Consider the following 19,993-nt stretch of genomic DNA (forward strand, 5'->3'; position numbering starts at 1 on the left):
CTTCATTACCAAGTCTGTATATAGCGAGTTGTATTTTATTTGTATAAGATTTTCTTTTCATTTCCATTCTTCACCTGAGGTTTTCCCATGGTGGATGTGGTGAGTTGGCATTGGGATCATGGGGGCTTGTGTAGATGGGTGGATGGCCTAAAATCTTCTAAAATCAACCAGGACTAAATTTCAGTTGGCCAAGTCAAACTGAACCAGCTAACTGGCTCACCCATGGCACCTGCTTACCCCCATGTCCTCCGAGCAGCTGCTCCCAAGGATAGCAGGTCTGATTTCAATCTGCACCCCTGCACTCCACCCCCAGAGCAAAAATTGTATGGGAAATTTTCCAAATCAATTTACCTGCTTCAGTGGCCAAAATCTGATGCTGATGAACTGTACATCCGTCCTGAAGAAGGGTTATACATGAAACATTGACTACCCCACCTCCTGATGCTGCCTGGCTTGCTGTGTTCTTCCAGCCTCCTGCTTGTCTACTTCGGATTCCAGCATCTGCAGTTTTATTTTGTCTCTGATGAACTGTATATCACCATTTAGGAGCTTGCATCTCAGACAGAATGTTTTACAGAAACAAAAAGAGGCTTCATCAATCAAGCTGCATCTGGTGAGTGGCTACCAACACTGTATTGCAGAAGTCAGTGCTTGCTTGTCAAGGTTTAGCTTTTGCAATCATGAACTGCTTCCTCAGTTTGCCTTCCATAATCTGAGTGCAGACTATCTTCACAGGAAGTTTATAAATTAACCTAGAAAATCTATTATACTTTCTGTATCATTATACTTCATAAAATTATTCACCTAAATATAACTGTTAATCTTTTTAATTGATTTTGAGGATAGGTCAGAATTCAGGTTCTTCTTGTTTTATGACTCTTGAATCCAGAAGAATCCCCAACATTCCTTTTTCTTAAACTTTTAGTAAAATTTCTAAAAACTGTCTTAAGTTGTCTGTGACGTGTGGTGTCTGGGACTTAGTGCCAGTATCATCAGTGGATTTGCCACCTCTCTAACAATTAGTCTTTGATCCTTTTTCAGAGTCCTCTTTCCTGATTGCCAGCATCGCTACTTAAATTTGAAGAAAAGTTCCCTGGGCCAGACTCTTTGATATGAATTGCAATGAAGCTAACCGCACATACTGTTATTTTGGAATAAGTCAGGCAGCAACATCTGAAGTCTCAATGGGCACAATTAAATGCCACAATCAGCAGTTGCTGACAGATTTAGCGTGCACATCCACAAGCTTCACTACACCAGTACATTGTTGATAGACTCCACATTGTAGTATATGTGAGGGCATGATGTTGCAGAACTAAACCACTAGTTTCTCAATGAACATGCCAGAAAAAGTTAGAACTTGCCCTTTGAATTGTAACTGAATTTTTAAGACAATACAATACGTTTTAATTACTGCCAAGCAATCTCACTGACAGATAATTAACATTTTTAAATTCAAGCCTTCAGATTTTAATTGTTACAGGTATTACATAAAATTTACAGCATGGAAACAAGGCATTCAAACCGATAGATCTACTCCATATTTACAATTCACGTGAACTTCTTTCTATCTCTTGTCGTCATGTGTTTCTATTCACTTCTGATTGAATACTTACAGACACTTTAAATGTGTCTGTGCTAGCTTGTATGGGATTTATTATTGACAGTGTTATATTCATGGATTCTTGCCAGGTGAATCCCTTGATTTTGAAGACCTCTGCCAGGTCACATCTCAGCTTTCTCTTTTCTCATAAAATAAAACTGTTGTTTTTTAAGTAGTCTTATCAACCATCTTGTGTGTACATTTTAATCCAGTGGTACTGTCCCTACCTAGAGACTGGGAGGACAGGGTACAAGTCACACCTGCTCCAGTGGTATGTAGCAACATCTCTGAATGGGTTGAGTAATTCTTTTTTCTCTGCTATTTGAGGATTACTTCTGGTATGGTCTCCATCACAGTGACTGAGGATTCTTCATGGGAAGATAAGGAAGTAAAATATTTTGCTTGAATTTGCCTCTTCCCAGACATCTCATAATCGAATGTCAGACCTGAATCTATCATGGTTAACACAGTAAGCTGTGTTGCAGTCCAAGTTACATGAGGAATAGATTCGTCAATTGCTTCAAATGGTGTGTACTGTTCATTGGTTATCTCCATTATGGCCACAGATCTCTATTTTGCTGACAATATGAAATGTATGCCTTAATCCAGCGTAGCTAATCTCAATGGATTCTCCTTTCTGTTTAGGTTCCGCAATGAGTCTAGGGAACCCTATGAAGCCTTCTAAAATAATTGTGAGAAGCTTTCAGTATTTCTTCAAAAATATCTGTTGCTTCCTTTGCACTTTGCTGAGCTATGAGGTCATCAACAATACCTCCAAGTGAGTTTGTGCTCACTATGGGCTAGGTTTGCTGTCACCGTGCTCTTTAACTGTAGGGATTGACAGGGCCTGCTTGATTTAGTGTGATAGAGGAAAGCCACCAACTCATCTAACTAAAAGATGCTTTCATATTGAAGATGCCTGTTAGCATCTAGTTACAGGTTATACTGATGTGATAGGCATTGAATAGAAATTATAGGAGAGGATAAGCATGTAATGGACAGAGTGGCCACCCCAGAGGAAAACTTGGAGATGAGCTGACCTGTGCAAAACAAACCTGTTCCATAACAATGGGACTACTGCACGTCAGTGTCAGGTACTTTCACACTCTGGAACTGTCAGCCAATCTGATTAATAGGTAGCTCAAAAGTCCCAGCAGTGCCAGTGTTCCACAGTGGGTGATGCTGTAAATCCAGGCAGGCCCTGAAAGGGTGCCCAGGAAAATCGAAGCATTGGGGCAAGGATGGTTCTGGCATTTTTTGGTGCAGGGAGCCAAGGTGTCGGGGAGGATTGATTTGAGCAATGTGTTGTAAAGTACATCAGAGCAGGGAGATAGTGGAGAACTAACACCTGAGGTGTCCACTCCATGGGCAAAGAGTATTCTCAAGTGATGGCACCCCACTCTTGCCTGCTGTTTTGAAGATTATTTTAGAAAATATGTCTCCATAAATCCTCATGATGTCATCATCATCATTATCATGAGCAGTATTTATGGCACTTCTCAGTTTTAACTCTTTTAACTCATTAGCCACTGATACATTAGTTGGAGATTACTAAAAATTAACATAGTTTCAATATTTATTTTTTGTTTATTGATCTCCCTTTCAATGTAAAACCATAAAATATAGGAGTAGAATTTGGCCATTCAGCCCATTGGGTTTGCTCATGGCTGACATGTTACTGCATCCCATTCTCCTGCTTTCTTCAATAATCCTTGATCCCCTTATTAATTAAAATCTATCTATCTCTGTCTTAAAGACACTCAACAACTTAGCCTCTACAATCTTTTGCGGCAATGAGTTCCACATTCACCACCCTCAGGGTTTAGAAATTCCTTCTCATCTCAGTTCTTAAAGGCCATCACATTACTCTGACCCAGTGACCTCAGGTCCTAGCCTGTCCAACTAGTAGAAACACGTTCACTCTATCCATACCTCTCAGATTTCTGTAAGTTTCAACAAGATCCCCAACATCCACTGAGTTCACTGTTGTTTGTCATTTACATAAACAATTTGGATGAGAATTTAGGAGGCATGGTTAATAAGTTTGTGGATGACACCAAAATTTGTGGTGTGGTGGACAGTGAAGAAGGTTATTTCAGAGTAAAATGGGATCAGATGGGCCAATGGGCCGAGGAATGGCAGATGGACTTTAATTTAGATAAATGTGATGTGTTGTATTTTGGAAAGACAAACCAGGGCAGGACTTATACAGTTAATGGTACAGCCGGGGTAGTTTTGTCAAACAAAGAGACTAGGGATGCAGGTACATAGTTTCTTGAAAGTTCATCAGAAGTAGACAGGGTGGTCAAGGAAGTATTTAGTATGCTTGCCTTCATTGGTCAGAGCATTGAATATAGGAATTGGGACATTAGCGAGGCCGCTTTTGGTGTCCTTTTATAGAGAGGATATAATTAAATTGGAAAGGGTGCAGAAAAGATTTACCAGGATGTCACCAGGACCAGAGGGTTTAAGTTATCAAGAGAGGCTGGAACTTTTTCCTGGGAACATAGGAGGTTGAGAGATGACCTTGTACAGGTTAATAAAATCATGTGGGGCTTAGATAAGGTAAATTACAAAGGTCTTTTCCCTAGGGTAGGGGAGTTCAAAACTAGAGACCATAGGTTTAAGATGAGAGAGAAAAGATTGAAAAGGGACCTGAGGGGCAAATGTTTCACACAGAGGTTGTTGCATGCATGGAATGAATTGCCAGAGGAAATAGTAGATGCAGGTACAGTTACAACATTTCAACAGGTACATGAATAGGAAAGGTTTAGAGGCATGTAGGCCATGTGCAGGCAAATGGGACTAGTTGAGCTTAGAAGACCTGATCTGAATGGACATGTTGGACCAAAAGGTCTGTTTCTGTGCTGTATGACTCTAAAAGTATTTCCTTCGAAACTCCATTGGTTACAGCTGAACAGTCCTCAACCACTCTTCATATGACAAGCTCTCCTTCCCTGGGTTCATTCTTGTAAACCTCCTCTGGATCCTTTCTAATGCCAGCACATCCTTCCTTAGGTACAGGACCCTAGACTGCTCACAATAATCCAAATAAAGTCAGAGCCCTATACAGCCTCAGCAGTACATCCCTGCTCTTACACCCAAACCCTCCCAAAATGAATGCTAACATTGCATTTGCCTGCCTCACTGCCAACTGAACCTGCATGTTAACCTTAAGAAAAGCCTGAACAAGGATTCTTAAGTCCCTTTGTGTTTCAGGATTCCGGAGCCTTTCCCATTTAGAAAATAGCCTACACCATTATTCTGCCTATCAAAGTGCATAAACTCATATATTACATTTCATCTACCATTTCTATGCCCACTCTCCAAGCCTGTCCAAGTCCTTCTGCGGCCGCACCGCTTCTTCAACATTACCTGCCCCTCCACCAATCTTTATATCATCTGCAAACTTAACAACAATGCCCTCAGTTTCTTCATCCAGATCGTTAATATATAACGTGAATAGTGTGGTCCCAATGCTGATCTCAGTGAAACTCCACTCGTCCCAACATCATTCCTTTCCTCTCTTTGTCTTACTTTCTATTCGTGTGTGTATACTGCATTAAATATTGAATTTACACACCCTGAACTCGTGGGCTGAAGTTTCACCAAACTGAAGTTGGATTGTGTGAGAAGTAGGGGAGAGGAAGTTAGATACCGACCACTCTTAATACTGACAAATAATGGGCCTAGGTACTTGGCTGACAACAGCTGGATTTATGTTTTTATTCAATAGTGATAGGTGTTCTTTCTGCTTCTAATGCCTCATTATCTCCACTTGTGAACACAAAGATCAATCCAGAGACAATACTCAGACCCAAATCCAATATCATAAGTGCATCCTCTGTTCCCCCTAGCTGCCTGCAGAAGTTTAAATAATCAGCCAATAAGTTATTGATCAAAGCTATTCTTATTTAGCTACATTATCTTGTAATGTAGCTTCCCTTGCAACAAGCATTAAGGTAGTGAAACTTTTCTTGTCACTTTATTTCTGTTAACTTTAGCTCAATATTAATACTATGAACAAATAAGTGATGCCCTACTCCAACTCTTGTGCAAAAATCATAATTACTCCCATATTGATATCCTGATGTTGATTTAGGTTAAGAATGCATATGAATCAGACCACAACAAATAACTGTATTTCAAATATTTGTAAAAGTACATGCACTGTAGAGTGAACTCTCAACAATAGCCTGGTTCACATTATGTTGAATAGAATGCAGTGCCTACCTCAGGAAGCTAATGGTTTAATAGAACACAATAGTAGAAAAATGATGAGTGCTGTTACATCCCTTAGTATTCTTATTTCCGTTTGTGAGGTGAGTTAGTGCCAAGAACATGAATTAATGTTCGTGTAAGTGTAGTAAGTGTTTTTATGCTGTTTAAAACCTAGTTCAATTTCATTCAAAGGGTTAACTTTTTAAAGATTTTTAACTACAGGGTAATTTATTTTCAAAGCAGGTTCTTGTCAGTTCAGTGATTTCTATTTGTTTGCAGTTTGCAGTGTTTTCAACAACACACCCTCGAGAGACAACTAAAGTCACTGACAGTGAATTTTGGATTTCTTGTTATTCTACATGCATACAAACTCCAAAAATGATTGTCTGCTTCAGTAGAATAATGATGGCCAATGCCAGTAGCTGTAAAATCTAGCTTTCTGTGTATTCCTTTAGCAGATGTCAATAAAACATGATTTATCACAGTTACAGTGCTCAATCAGAAAGAAAATGTTTCAAAGGCAATTGGTTTTAAATCATGTGCCTATGGGCATGGTCATACTCTGTGAAAGAAAACTTATGTAATGATAGCCTGTTGTGATTTTTCAGCGTTAAAGTTTGAGCTATTGTGTGGTCATGTCAAGTTTTCCACATGAATGGCCTCCATGTCAAGATTCACTTATAAAGAGTCATCATTTAGTCCAAGTATTAAAGGCATCCAGATGAACCACAGAGCATAACAATATTGTACTTCCAAGAGAGGATGTATAGGAATACTGGAAGAAAGAAAGTTGTTCTTCAATATTGTAATAAACCACGCTAAGGACATTGTTCACTGCTAAAACAGCTTAAACATTTTGAATTATGAGCGAAGGCTGAATTTGAATATTCTTAAACAATTGACTGCATATATCAGACACAGGTGATTACCAATAGTATTGCACACAGCAATACTATTGCTGTGAAAATATGTTGATGATAATAATTTCATGAGTATTATACTATGCAGCACACAAATTAATAATTTGCTTCAAAGATGGAACTGTACCTGAAGTACTGCTTTATGTTATACCCCACTTGGGAAAAGCACTGGAATTAAGCAGCGATTTTCCCTGAATTGTCATGAATATTAACCATTTTATAAAATGATGCAAAGTTCTCCAATCTACCTGTGTTTTAGACCTAAGTTGAAGAAATAACAAACCACATTCCTGTACTTAAAAAGAATGACTACTTATTCCAAATAAATAGATTCTAAAAGGTAAACAATTATGAACCATTAACATATAACCCTACTAGATAAAATTCTAACCGCTGTATAAAATTAACAAACACACACAGATAGAAAATGGTTGGATGGAAAGACTGGGAAGTTAGTTCAATGGTCCCTCTCCACAGGGTTAGATAAGATTACCTTTGTCGTTTATCAGAACCTAGTGCTCCTCACTATTCCTTCTCCAGGTATTTACACTTATTTGCAGAAGACTCAGAATGACTAGGTCACAACCATAAATGCTCTGAATATTGGATACAACAGCTTACAGCAAACTGACTAAGGGAAATTAACTGGCTTTATTCGGGCTTGAGGTGTTTTTTTTTAAACTGCAGAGGAAAGGTCCCCACCTTCTTTTGTTCTAGACATCTGATAGTTTCTGAACAAACATTCACAAGTACAAGCTGTTCAGCTATCTGGGAGCCAATCACAGTTGTTAGAAGGCATCAGGCCTTTGTCATCAACAATTGGTCACCATTCCATAGACCAATCAGCTACTTGTTGCTGGCCAACTTTTGTCGGCACTCCTCGTTCCAGCTCCTGTGTGGCTAAACTTCCCCTAGTGCTTGAACAAACAGCAGTGTGAACAACACTTACCATGAGTTTCTGGTAATCTGCTTTCAAAAAGTATAGTAACCAATCCTTTCCACAACCCGTTTTTTTAAGTAATGGTCCTTTCCCATTTCAGTCCACAATCAAAAATGCAAAAAAAAAGATGTAGTCTTTATGCTTAACTCACAACAAGTCCCATTTATACGGTCCCTATTGTGCTTGCTGATTGACATTGGCTCCATATCTTGCACTACCATAATTTTTAAATTCTCATCGTTGTCTTCAAGTTTAAAATGAGACAGGAAAGATTTAAAAAAGAACCTGAGCGGCAACTTTTTCACACAGTGGAAATGTATATGGAATGAGTAGCAGCGGAAGTGGTGGAGACATTTAAAAGACATTTGGACAGGTACGTGGAAAGAAATAGTTTACAGGGATGTGGGCCAAACACAGGCAGGTGGGGTAAATTGAGTTTAGGAAGTCTGGTCAGTGTAGATGAGTTGGGCTAAAGGATCTGTTTTTTGTGTAGTATGACTCCATGACTATGAATCCTTTCTTATCTCTGAAGCTTCCTCCAAGCTTGCAGACTTTCAAAATCTTTGCTGTCTTCCAATTCTGGCCTCTTGTGCTTCCCCACTTTTAATTGATTCTCCATCGATGGCTGTGCCTTCAGCTGTCTTACACTGAATACTTTTATAAACCACCCCAAGGTCTTTACATTTCTTTCCTCATTTAAGATTTTCCTTCAACACCAACTTGTTTGGCTAAGATTTTTGTCATTTAGAGTCATAGAGATGAACAGCATGCAAACAGACCCTTCAGTCCAACTCGTCCATGCTGACCAGATATCCCAACCTAATCTAGTCCCATTTGCCAGCACTTGGCCCATATCCCTCCAAACCCTTCCTATTCATGTACCCATCCAAATGTCTTTTAAATGTTGCAATTATACCACCATCCACCACTTCCTCTGGCAGCTCATTCCATACACACATCACCCTCTGCATGAAAAGGTTGCCCCTTAAGTCCCTTTTATACCTTTTCCTTCTCACACTAAACCTACCCCTGCAAGTGCTGCACTCTCCCACCCCAGGGAAAAGACTTTGTCTCTTTATCCTATCCATGCCCCTCATGATTTTATAAACCTCTATGAGGTCACCCCTCAGCCTTCGACGCTCCAGGAAAAACAGCCCCAGCTTATTCAGCCTCTCCCTATAGCTCAAATCCTCCATTATTATCCTGACATTATTGACTGCGACTCTGTTATACTCTATATTGTAAAGCCCCTTGAGACATTTTTCAATGTTAAGGATGCGATATTAATATTGTTACTTTTCTAAATCTTCTAAAATTATTGTCATTAATGTGGTCACTAAAGTGGCCCCACACCTTAAGAAGGATATATTGGCCGTGGAAGGAGTACAATGTAGGTTTACAAGAATGATATGTGATCTTCAGTTGTTCAGAGGAGAGATTATACAAATTTGACATGGGTTCTCTAGAATTTGGAAGGTTAATGGCAAGTCGGATTGAAATCTCCAAGATATTAACAATAACAGACAGAGTAAATAAAGATAACTGTTTGCACTGTTTGAATATTCTAGACCTAGGGGGCGTAGTCTGAGAATTAGGGCAAGACTACTCAGGAGTGATGTTAAAGAAGTACTTCTATTCTCAAGGGGTGGTACAGATTTGGAACAAATGACCATGGGATGTAGGTTTAGTTAATTTTAAAATCTATTGATAGAAATTTTTTGTTCTGCAAAGTTATTGGGTGATATGCTGCAGCTCAGCCATGATCTAATTGAGTGCTGGAACAGGTTTGAGGGTTGATTGGCCTACTCCTATTCCTACGTTCCTACTTTCCTATGTTTCATTATTTTAGTCTGTTGATTCTGTTCGAGACTTAACCTCCACGAGAAGTAGAACATACTTAGGAAAAGGAGATAATTTAAAGATGTTGGCTTTTTGGTAACTATAGTTTTATTAATGTAATGGAAGAAATCTTTGAATGAAAAGTTCCTATGCAACATTAAGTGTTAAGCAGCAAGAAATTTCTACAATAGCCTACCAAAAGAATTTAGAACTATAGAAAAAAATGCAAAGTGAGGTATTTTAATTTAATCTTGATCCCCTTGCCTTCCCCTACCATCCCCCATTCTATCACTTTAAATTGAACTGTTCCCTTAAAATGATGCCTAATGCTGATGAGTTATCAAATACATACACAACATTATAAGGCTGTACCCCTTGACTCTGTAGTCCTGCTGTCTCCAGCAAAGCCTTCCACTTTTTAAGTCCATGATCACACTTGTGAAATGGAGAACATTGATCACAAATAATTTTATCAGTGTGTAATCAATTGAAGTAAGAAGACTGAGGCTTATTTTCCAGTACAAATCATTTTTGTATCAATGAGACAATCTTGCTAATACTTCCTTTATTGATCACTTTTAAACCTGATGCATTAAACTAAGGAAATGGCTTAACATTGAATGTCGTCATCAAGTCCTGGAATTCTTTTACAGAGTACAGGTTATTTAGAAGCAGTTATAAATAGTACCTTCTGCCTTGTCCTGCTTGTTCCTGATCCTACTGTGCAATCTACTGTCATGGTATGTCATGATCTTGTGCTGTTCTCAAGTATCATTGTAACTTGATGGCATCTGTCATTCAACAATGATTAGGTTGAACTATCTTTCTGCGGCCCTCCACTTTATTGTCTGGAAGAGGTCTCAGTGGCTTCTCCGTTTTGATCAAATACTGACATTTTCTTTTCTGAATGTTACTTTTTACAGCTCTTTTTTCTCTTGCAATCTCAAGTACCTCTTCATTTAGAGTCATAGAGTCATAGAGATGTACAGCACAGAAACAGACCTGTCAGTCCAACCTGTCCATGCCGACCAGATATCCCAACCCAATCTAGTCCCACCTGCCAGCACCCGGCCCATATCCCTCCAAACCCTTCCTATTCATATACCTATTCAAATGCATTTTAAATGTTGCAATTGTACCAGCCTCCACCACATCCACCGGCAGCTCATTCCATACATGTACTACCCTCTGCATGAAAGTTGCCCCTTAGGTCCCTTTTATATCTTTCCCCTCTCCCCCTAAACCTATGCCCTCTAGTTCTGGACTCCCCGACCCCAGGGAAAAGACTTTGTCTCTTTTTCTTAACCATGCCCCTCATAATTTTGTAAACCTCTATAAGGTCACCCCTCAGCCTCCGACACTCCAGGGAAAATAGCCCTAGCCTGTTCAGCCTCTCCCATAGCTCAAATCCTCCAACCCTGGCAACATCCTTATAAATGTTTTCTGAATGCTTTCAAGTTTCACAACGTCTTTCCGATGGGAAGGAGACCAGAATTGCATGCAATATTCCAACAGTGGCTTAACCAATGTCCTGTACAGCCGCAACATGACCGCCCAACTCCTGTACTTAATATTCTGACCAATAAAAGAAAGCATACCAAACGCCTTCTTCACTATCCTATCTACCTGACTCCACTTTCAAGGAGCTATTAACCTGCACTCCATCCTCTCTTTGTTCAGCAACACTCTCTAGGACCTGACCGTTAAGTGTATAAGTCCTGCTAAGATTTGCTTTCCCAAAATGCAGCACCTTGCATTTATCTGAATTAAACTCCATCTGTCACTTCTCAGCCCATTGGCCCATCTGGTCAAGATCCTCTTGTAATCTGAGGTAACCTTCTTCGCTGTCCACTACACCTCCAATTTTGGTGTCATGTGCAAACTTACTAACTGTACCTCTTATGCTCTCATCCAAATCATTTATGTAAATGACAAAAAGTACAGGGCCCAGCTCCGACCCTTGTGGCACTCCACTGGTCACAAGCTTCCAGTCTGAAAAATAACCCTCCACCACTACCCTCTGTCTTCTACCTTTGAGCCAGTTCTGTATCCAAGTGGCTAGTTCTCCCTGTATTCCACGAGATTAGATTAGAATAGATTACTTACAGTGTGGAAACAGGCCCTTCGGCCCAACAAGTCCACACCGCCCCGCCGAAGCGCAACCCACCCATACCCCTACATCTACCCCTTACCTAACACTACGGGCAATTTTAGCATGGCCAATTCACCTGACCTGCACATCTTTGGAGTGTGGGAGGAAACCGGAGCACCCGGAGGAAACCCACGTAGACACGGGGAGAACGTGCAAACTCCACACAGTCAGTCGCCTGAGGCGGGAACTGAACCTGGGTCTCTGGCGCTGTGAGGCAGCAATGCTAACCACTGTGCCACCGTGCCGCCCACGAGATCTAACCTTGCTAATCAGTCTCCCATGGGGAACCTTGTCGAACGCCTTACTGAAGTCCATATAGATGACATCTCCCACTCTGCCCTCATCAATCCTCTTTGTTACTTCTTCAAAAAACTCAATCAAGTTTGTGAGACATGATTTCCCACACACAAAGCCATGTTGACTATCCCGAATCAGTCCTTGTCTTTCCAAATACATGTACATCCTGTCCCTCAGGATACCCTCCAACAACTTGCCCACTACCAACATCAGGCTTACTGGTCGATAGTTCCCTGGCTTGTCCTTACTACCTTTCTTAAAGAGTGGCACCACAATAGCCAACCTCTAGTCTTCCGGCACCTCACCTGTGACTATCAATGATACAAATACCTCAGCAAGAGGTTCAGCAATCACTTCTCTAGCTTCCCACAGAGTTCTAGGGTACACCTGATCAGGTTCTAGGGATTTATCCACCTTTATGCATTTCAAGACATCCAACACTTCCTCCTCTGTAATGTAGACATTTTGCAAGGTGTCACCATCTATTTCCCTACCGTCTATATGTTCCACGTCCTTCTCCACAGTAAATACTGATGCAAAATACTTGTTTAGTATCTCCCCCATTTTCTGCGGCTCCACACATAGGACACCTTGCTGATCTTTGAGGGGCCCTATTCTCTCCCTAGTTATCCTTTTGTCCTTAATGTATTTGTAAAACCCTTTGGATTCTCCTTAATTCTATTTGCCAAAGCTATCTCATGTCCCCTTTTTGCCCTCCTGATTTCCCTCTTAAGTATACTCCTGCTGCCTTTATACTCTTCTAAGGATTCACTCGATCTATTCTGTCTAAACCTTACATATGCTTCCTTCTTTTTCTTAACCAAACCCTCCATTTCTTTAGTCATCCAGCATTCCCTATACCTACCATGCTGTTCAGCAGTGTAAGTTAACTTGTATATATGTGAAGTCTAATTCTTTCAGATGTTAATTATTGTTTGTGATTGAAGTATTCCTATGTCTGAATATAGTTTGTTCTTCACTTTCTTTTTTACTTGCTTTCCCAAATTGATTGACATTGAAGTATATATTCTAACTGATACTTCCTGGTTAGTCTGGTTACTTCAGGAGACACACAGTTGCTTGGTCTGCTCAGGGCTTTGTACAGTACATTTTCTTTTACGTTTTCAGTGCAGAATACCGTAAGCAGTCTATGGACAACAGGTGTTTGCAGAGTCGGAATTTCAATACACTGTACAAAATGGTTTAATTATCACACATACCAATCTGTAATTGGATATAACAAAATATTTTGGAAGTATATATTCTGGGATATTTTGATTGAAATAGAAATTACATCTAACACTAATTTGGATTTTATTTTGATACCATACATCAGGATGGCAATGTTATAATTTGTTGGGTTAAAAAACTGAATCTTTTGCCTCTGGGAATGGCAGTAATGTCATGAGATTTTAAATTAAGCTACTGTTGTAATGCTGTGTAAGGGGATCATTATGGTTTTCTTAACACAAGCAATCAATCAGCTGAGCAACTTAAAAGTAACATACCTGATCTAAGGACACATCAACATGGTAAGCAGCAATAGTTGGTGAAGTTAGGGTTGGTTCTTCATCTTCAGGGAAGCACAGATGTCTTCATCCCTTAATGATGCCTGAAATTATCTTAAGTTAAAAAGCTGGGAGCTGCTGATGAAACCTGGAAGACCTTTGTCGAATTTTCACAATGTGAAGCATCTGCCTGCTAGGATTAATGCCAGCGTCTGCTTTATAGAGACTGCTGATTCAATGTTGGGTATTAATGAAAATCAGGAACTAACAGCCTGAAATAATAATAGAATCTAATTAGTTTTAAATAGAAGCAGCAGGGAAAGGTAGTAACTTGTCCTGGGCTTCTATAAATCTCTTTCAAAGAGTTAATGATGCCTATATTTGGCTCATCTAACTGATAGAGTAAATATCATTCTGTCAACTCTCCACCAAGATCCGCAAAGTCTGTTAGAAGTTAGGCCCAATTCTTTTACAATTCATTTTACTGTAGGATTACAAAGTTGACTGGTTCTAGATAGAGAGTCATACAGCACAGAAACAGACCCTTCAGTCCAACCAGTCCATGCCAAACATAATCCCAAAGTAAACTAGTCCCACCTGTCTGTTCCTGGCCCATATCCCTCCAAATCTTTCCTATCCATGTACTTATCATGTCTTTTAAATGTTGTAACTGTGCTCATATCCACCACTTCCTCAGGAAGTTCATTCCACATGCAAACCAACCTCTGTGTAAAAGAAGTGCCCCCATGTCTTTTGAAAATCTTCCTCCTTTGTTTCTGAATTCAATTAATTCTCAACATTTTAGTATTCAAACATAGGATCAATAGCTGTGAGTAAAAGTTGCCTTCATTAACATTGTAGATGGTCAGGTTATTGTTGAATATAATCAGTAAGCTGATCTAGCTGTTGCTTTTCTGTTTTCTTCCTGTTGATTATTATTGTTTTCAAGGTTTTATGTCATCAGTGGGGTATGCTGAAATGTTTCTTTTCAGTGAGGCAGACACTGTTTAGAGAAATGCTATTGTGGGTTGTGTACCAGTGAGCTTGCCTTAGTCATGTGACCTCTACCTATGCTGTGTGCAGCCAGAGTTGGCTATTAAGCAGAGATCATTTGTGTAGATTTTGAGAGCTGCAAAAGAGCCAGCTACTGGAAGAAACAGCGAGGAAGAAATGAAAAAAAAAGCAGCCTGCAACTAAGTGGCTGTGCATTTTCCACAGAGTGTGGAAATAAAAGGAGATATGAGACAGATTTAGAATTATTTTCACTCTCACTGATGAAACAATAAATGGCTATACAGTTAATTTTTTTTAGAACAGCTTAATTAACAGATGAGATTAGTAACCCTGCTATCAGGGCTGGGGAAAGAGTGTTACATTCTATATTGCAGTCTAGACCTTACTGAGAAGCAGTAAAACTAAACAGGAGAGACCTTGCACTTTAACCCCATATTAATTTTGATATTGAATTTCTAATTTACCATCAGTGTTCAAAGGTAAAGAAAATCTACTGATTGGTACTTGATGCAGTGAAGCATCTAGCTGAAAACGGCAAGTTTGCTTAGTTGGAAGATGATCTTATCGGAGATATCTTATGCATAAGGGATCCTGCTTTGAGATGACATTTGCTGAGAGGAGAAACTTGCTCTAAAGAAAGTATCAACATGTATCAAAATGGCACCAATTATAGGAAAGGTGGGAATGCAATAGAGAGAGTGCAAAAATGATTTACATAAATAGTTCTAACGATGAAAATAGATTGAAGTTGGGATTGTTCTCAAGGAGAGAAGTGGACTGAGAGGAGATTGAGGTTTTCAAAATAATGAGCTGGCTAGACTGAGTAGATAGGGTGAAGCTGTTGCTGCTTGTTAAGGAAACAAGAATGAGAGAGCATAGAATTGATGTGCAAATGAAGAAGGCAGTGAATAGTTAGGGTGTGGAATGCACTGCCTAGAAATATCATGAAGGCAGGTTCAGTTGAAGCATTTGAGAGTGCATAGGGTGTTCTTTTATAAAAAAGAAATAGCGTGCAAGGATTTGCAGAAAAGGACGGCGATTGTTGCTTGGAAGTAGAATCAGGCACATTGGACTGAATGGCCTCCTTCAGCTCTGTAATAATCTTTGATGCTGTGACATACAGAAACTCTGAGATTATTACTCAGCCATAGTGAGAACATGTTAATGAGAGAATATACAAGGGTTTGTGTTACCCTGAGAGAGATTTCAGGGTAATTGAGAACAACAGACTAGGAAAAAGGAGGAGTATTTGCAGAATAGCCATCAGAAAATTCAAGGCTATAAGAAAGGATATAAGAAAGGAAGCCATCACACCAAAGTAAAAGGAGCATGTTCTGTGTGGGGAAAGCTCTGTCTGCCAGCAGCTGAATGGTGTTATATGTAAGTGTTTCATTAGAAAGAAATCAAACAGGCCAATAAAGGTGGCTGCTGGAGAGAAATCAGCCTGTGATTCTGACAAATATTTTCATGCCATACAGAGTTTGTGCTGTCAAGTCTAAAGGTGATAATAGTTTGTGACTGTTGGAATGATAACTTCAGGAAGAGAGTGTCAAGTGAACTTAAGGTGTTAGATAGACACTGGTGCTTTGTGCAACATCATGAGTTTCACAGATTGGAATAGTGGCTCAAGATTTTGACACAAAATCTAAGCCCTCATAGGGAAGTGCTAAGGCAGCATGGTGGGATGATATCAACACATAAAAGACAAATTAAGCTGACAGCCCAGTGTGAGAATGAACATCCACAGTTCCAGATAACCAACATTCAGCAACTCCATTCATCACAGCTAAAGCAAGTCTAAACCATTGACTGATAACCCTAGAGGTCCCAAAAGAGTTTTGCAGTAATTTTCAGGCCATTAAGGCACTAACTGGATGTCCGCCTGGTGAATATCATCAAGAAGTAGATGACAGTGAGAGCTGAAAATAACATCTGCCAAGGAGACTCCCAGCTGTTCTCATGTTCAGCCTGAGAGACAAGACAGAAGAACTGGAAAAAATGGATGTATTAAAGAAAGTGACTCTTCTAATAGTCTGGATTAACAGTATAGTATCAGTGAAAAATAAACAAGATAGCTGAATATATGCATAGATCAAAGGAGCATTGCAATAAAAAAACTTTGATGAGATCTCACTACACCATGCCATCCATTGAAGAAATGTTACCACAACTTGCCAAGGTAAATATCGTTGCTATTATCCATGTGCAGGTTAGTTTCTGGTGAGTGAAGCTGGATGCAAACAGCAGTTTTCTAACTACTTTCTGGATGCCATTCAGGAGATACAGATGGTGGTACATACCATTTGTCATTTCTACTGCTCTGGAAAAGTACTATTGCAGACAGTATGAGATAGTCAATGATCTTTGTGGAGTGGAATCTATTGTGCATCCTTTCCTACTCTATGGATATGAGATACAATGGAAGAAGCCATAGCAAATCAAGATGACAATCTCATGCGATTGCTCGGGACAGCTCGCCAGATGATTCTTAACTTAAGCAAAGAAAAAGATACAATTCAAGATATCTGAAGTCAAGAATAGAGCTCATGTACTGACAGCCAAAGGATTTCACCCAGATCCTGGCAAGGTGAGAGCTGTATCAGAAATATGAAAATTAAAAGATGTGAAAACAGTGCAATGATTTGTTGGATTCATAAACTAGCAAAGTTCTTGCCTAATTTGTCTTCAAAGTCTGAACCTATGTGCAAACTCACTGTCAAAGACATGCAGTGGTATTGAGGCACAAGACAAGACACAACTTTCAATTATTGTTGATGACATCAGTGCTGTGTTATTGTGATATTAATGATGAAGTCACCTTACAGTGTGAGTCCAGTGAGAAAGGACTTGAAGCCACTTACATGCAGCAAGGAAAACCAATTGCATTTCCATCAAAGACCTTAATGCAAACTGAATGCTGTTATGCTCCAATAGGGAGAGAATACATGGTTATTTCTTTGCTTGTGAGCATTTAATCAATACTTGTTTTGGAAGAAGCAAAGTGACAGTTATATCATTTAAAAACCATTTAGAGGCCATTTAAAAACATTTTCCTCAAGCCATTTCTTCCTGTTTTAAAGCATTGGCAAATTATGTTACTTCATTTGCAGAGGTTATATACATGTACCATGCAAGCAAGGAAAACAAATATACATTGCTGACATACTGTCCAGAGCAGCACTCCCAATAAGGAAGTTGATGATGCTAAGACAGAGTGTGATATCTTGCACATTCAAAGGGAAACAGCAGCTTGACACGCTCTAAAATTCATCAAATCAGCAGAAATACCAAAATTAAAGGCAAACATCTTCCTCAAAGCAAAGAAGCATCAACTTGACTCACCAAGTTCTGCAGGTAGTAGTAATGAAAAGATAACCTGAAGACATCTAGTATGTACCTGTTGTTATAAGAAAGTTTTGCACATTCCGAGATGAGGTCATAGCTCAAAATGGCAACCTATACAAATGAAATAAAGCTATTATTGCTAAGGAGTTGAGAAAAGGAATGTTGATGCTCACCATGCATACTATCAAGGAACTGAGTCTAGTCTGATGAAGACAAGAAAAGTTCCAGCCTAGTCAAACATGAGCAAGGCGGTTAAAGACAACATTAACCGATGCAGTGATTGTGTCAAACACTAAGCTAAGCAAGCTAAAGAGCCATTTGTGGCTCATGACATTTCAGACAGATAATGGATGAACCTTGGAGTAGGCCTCTTCACTCTCACAGGACCTATTATCTTTTTTTATTCATTTGCGGGACATACTATATATATAACATACATACAGTATCTCTGGCTGGACAGCATTTATTGCCCATCCTTAGTTGCCCTTGAGAAGGAGGTGGTGAGATGTCTGCTTGAACCAATGCAGTCCACATGCTTTAGGTTAATTGATAATGCCCTTAGGGAGGGATTTCCAGGATTTTGACCCAGTGAGAGTGAAGAAATGGTGATATATTTCCAAGTCAGACGATGGTATTCCTACTTGTCTGCTTTGAGATAAAAGTGATTCTGGTTTTGGAAGGACTATTATTCTGATTACTGGGAATTATACCAGCTCATGCCAACAATGATCATTGAGACTATAGAATGCCTGGAAGCATATTCAAATAGCATTTCACCCACTGATGAATTAAGAATTCAACCACTTCATAAAGAATTGAGATATTTCACACTATACATAATTTCCACACTATCCCCACTCAAGTATCCCCATTCGAAGTGTCAATGAAAATAGCCAAAGGGATAGTAAAGAAATCAAGCTACACCTGCACTGATTTGTATAGGGCAAATCCAGAATGGAGGAACACACCTACCAAAGGAAAATCATTCAGTCCAAAAGCTAATGCTACACTGCATCCAAATTACTTTCTAGTAGCAAACTAACTATTGAAATTAGCAGCAATAGCAGATGTAAGTGACATAATCAAGGTGAAACATCCATATAGAAGTCTTTCTTTGATAAACTTGCCAAGCTATTTCCCGACCTAAGCATTGGAGAGGCATTCAGGGTACAATCTTTAAATGCTCTCAACAAAAGCCCTCATGGCATCTTGTGACTTGTGTAGGGCAATTGTCATCATGATCATATGTGGTGAATGTGAATGCCCAGCGTATTTTCACAATGATAGACGGCCAAGTGCAATGACAGAAGTTGTGCCTTAACTGTAGCTGTTTAGTTTCTATCTGGTGAGTGGTAGAATAATGAGGTAGGATGAAGGGTGATACTGGGTGTTAATTCCTGTTGATAGACCTTTCACAACTCCACGGCGAGAATCTCATTTCAACATTTGGAGCCTAGTTGGAAAATGTGGCTCATCGCTCTTAATGTTGAGAGATCACTTGACTTCTCACACAATTTTTCCAAAATACTCACTATAGCTCATGTGCTTCAGGCCTGGAAAGATTCCATTCAATGAGGTGATCACCAAGTTGGTGACTTTGTATCTCTACAGAGCAGTGATTGGGTTGATCACAGAATGTCTTCGCTCTTGACATCAGGCCTCCTTGTGAAATTGTCTAGACTGTTTTGGTAAAGTTATGCCCGATTTTGATTGGCCAGGTAATACTTTACAGCCTTGGGCAAATGATTTTGATTGCAGTTGCATCCCTACAAAAGTATTCACTGGGTTGACCATTTAAGCTAGCCTAATGCCAATTATGTAACCACAGTTGATGATCATAAATACCTGTCTAGTTCATTGATATCCTTTCTCAAAGGAAATCTGCTACCCTTCCCTTGTTTGGTCCCCATCTGACTCCAGATCCATAGCAATGCGGTTGACTCTTCATCACTCTCTGAAAATCCTAGCAATCCATTCAGCTCATGGAAAGTTAAGGATGGCCAGTAAATATTGTCCCAGCCAGCAATGCCCCCATCCCATGAACAAGACAAAAAAAAAGTGACAGCAAATCTCCTCACAGAAATGGCCCACAAACAGCAAAGCAATATTAGCTAGGTAATGAGACTTTTGTGATACTGATGGAGAGATAGAAAT

General features: G+C 39.6%; 1 protein-coding gene across 1 annotated transcript in view; it reads left to right on the forward strand.

Moving 5' to 3' along the window:
- gpr158a (G protein-coupled receptor 158a) overlaps positions 1-19,993 on the forward strand; it is a 670,521-nt gene that overhangs the window by 519,685 nt on the left and 130,843 nt on the right. The window lies entirely within an intron of this gene.

The sequence above is a fragment of the Chiloscyllium punctatum genome, chromosome 8, assembly GCF_047496795.1.
Source record: "Chiloscyllium punctatum isolate Juve2018m chromosome 8, sChiPun1.3, whole genome shotgun sequence".
Taxonomy (NCBI): domain Eukaryota; kingdom Metazoa; phylum Chordata; class Chondrichthyes; order Orectolobiformes; family Hemiscylliidae; genus Chiloscyllium; species Chiloscyllium punctatum.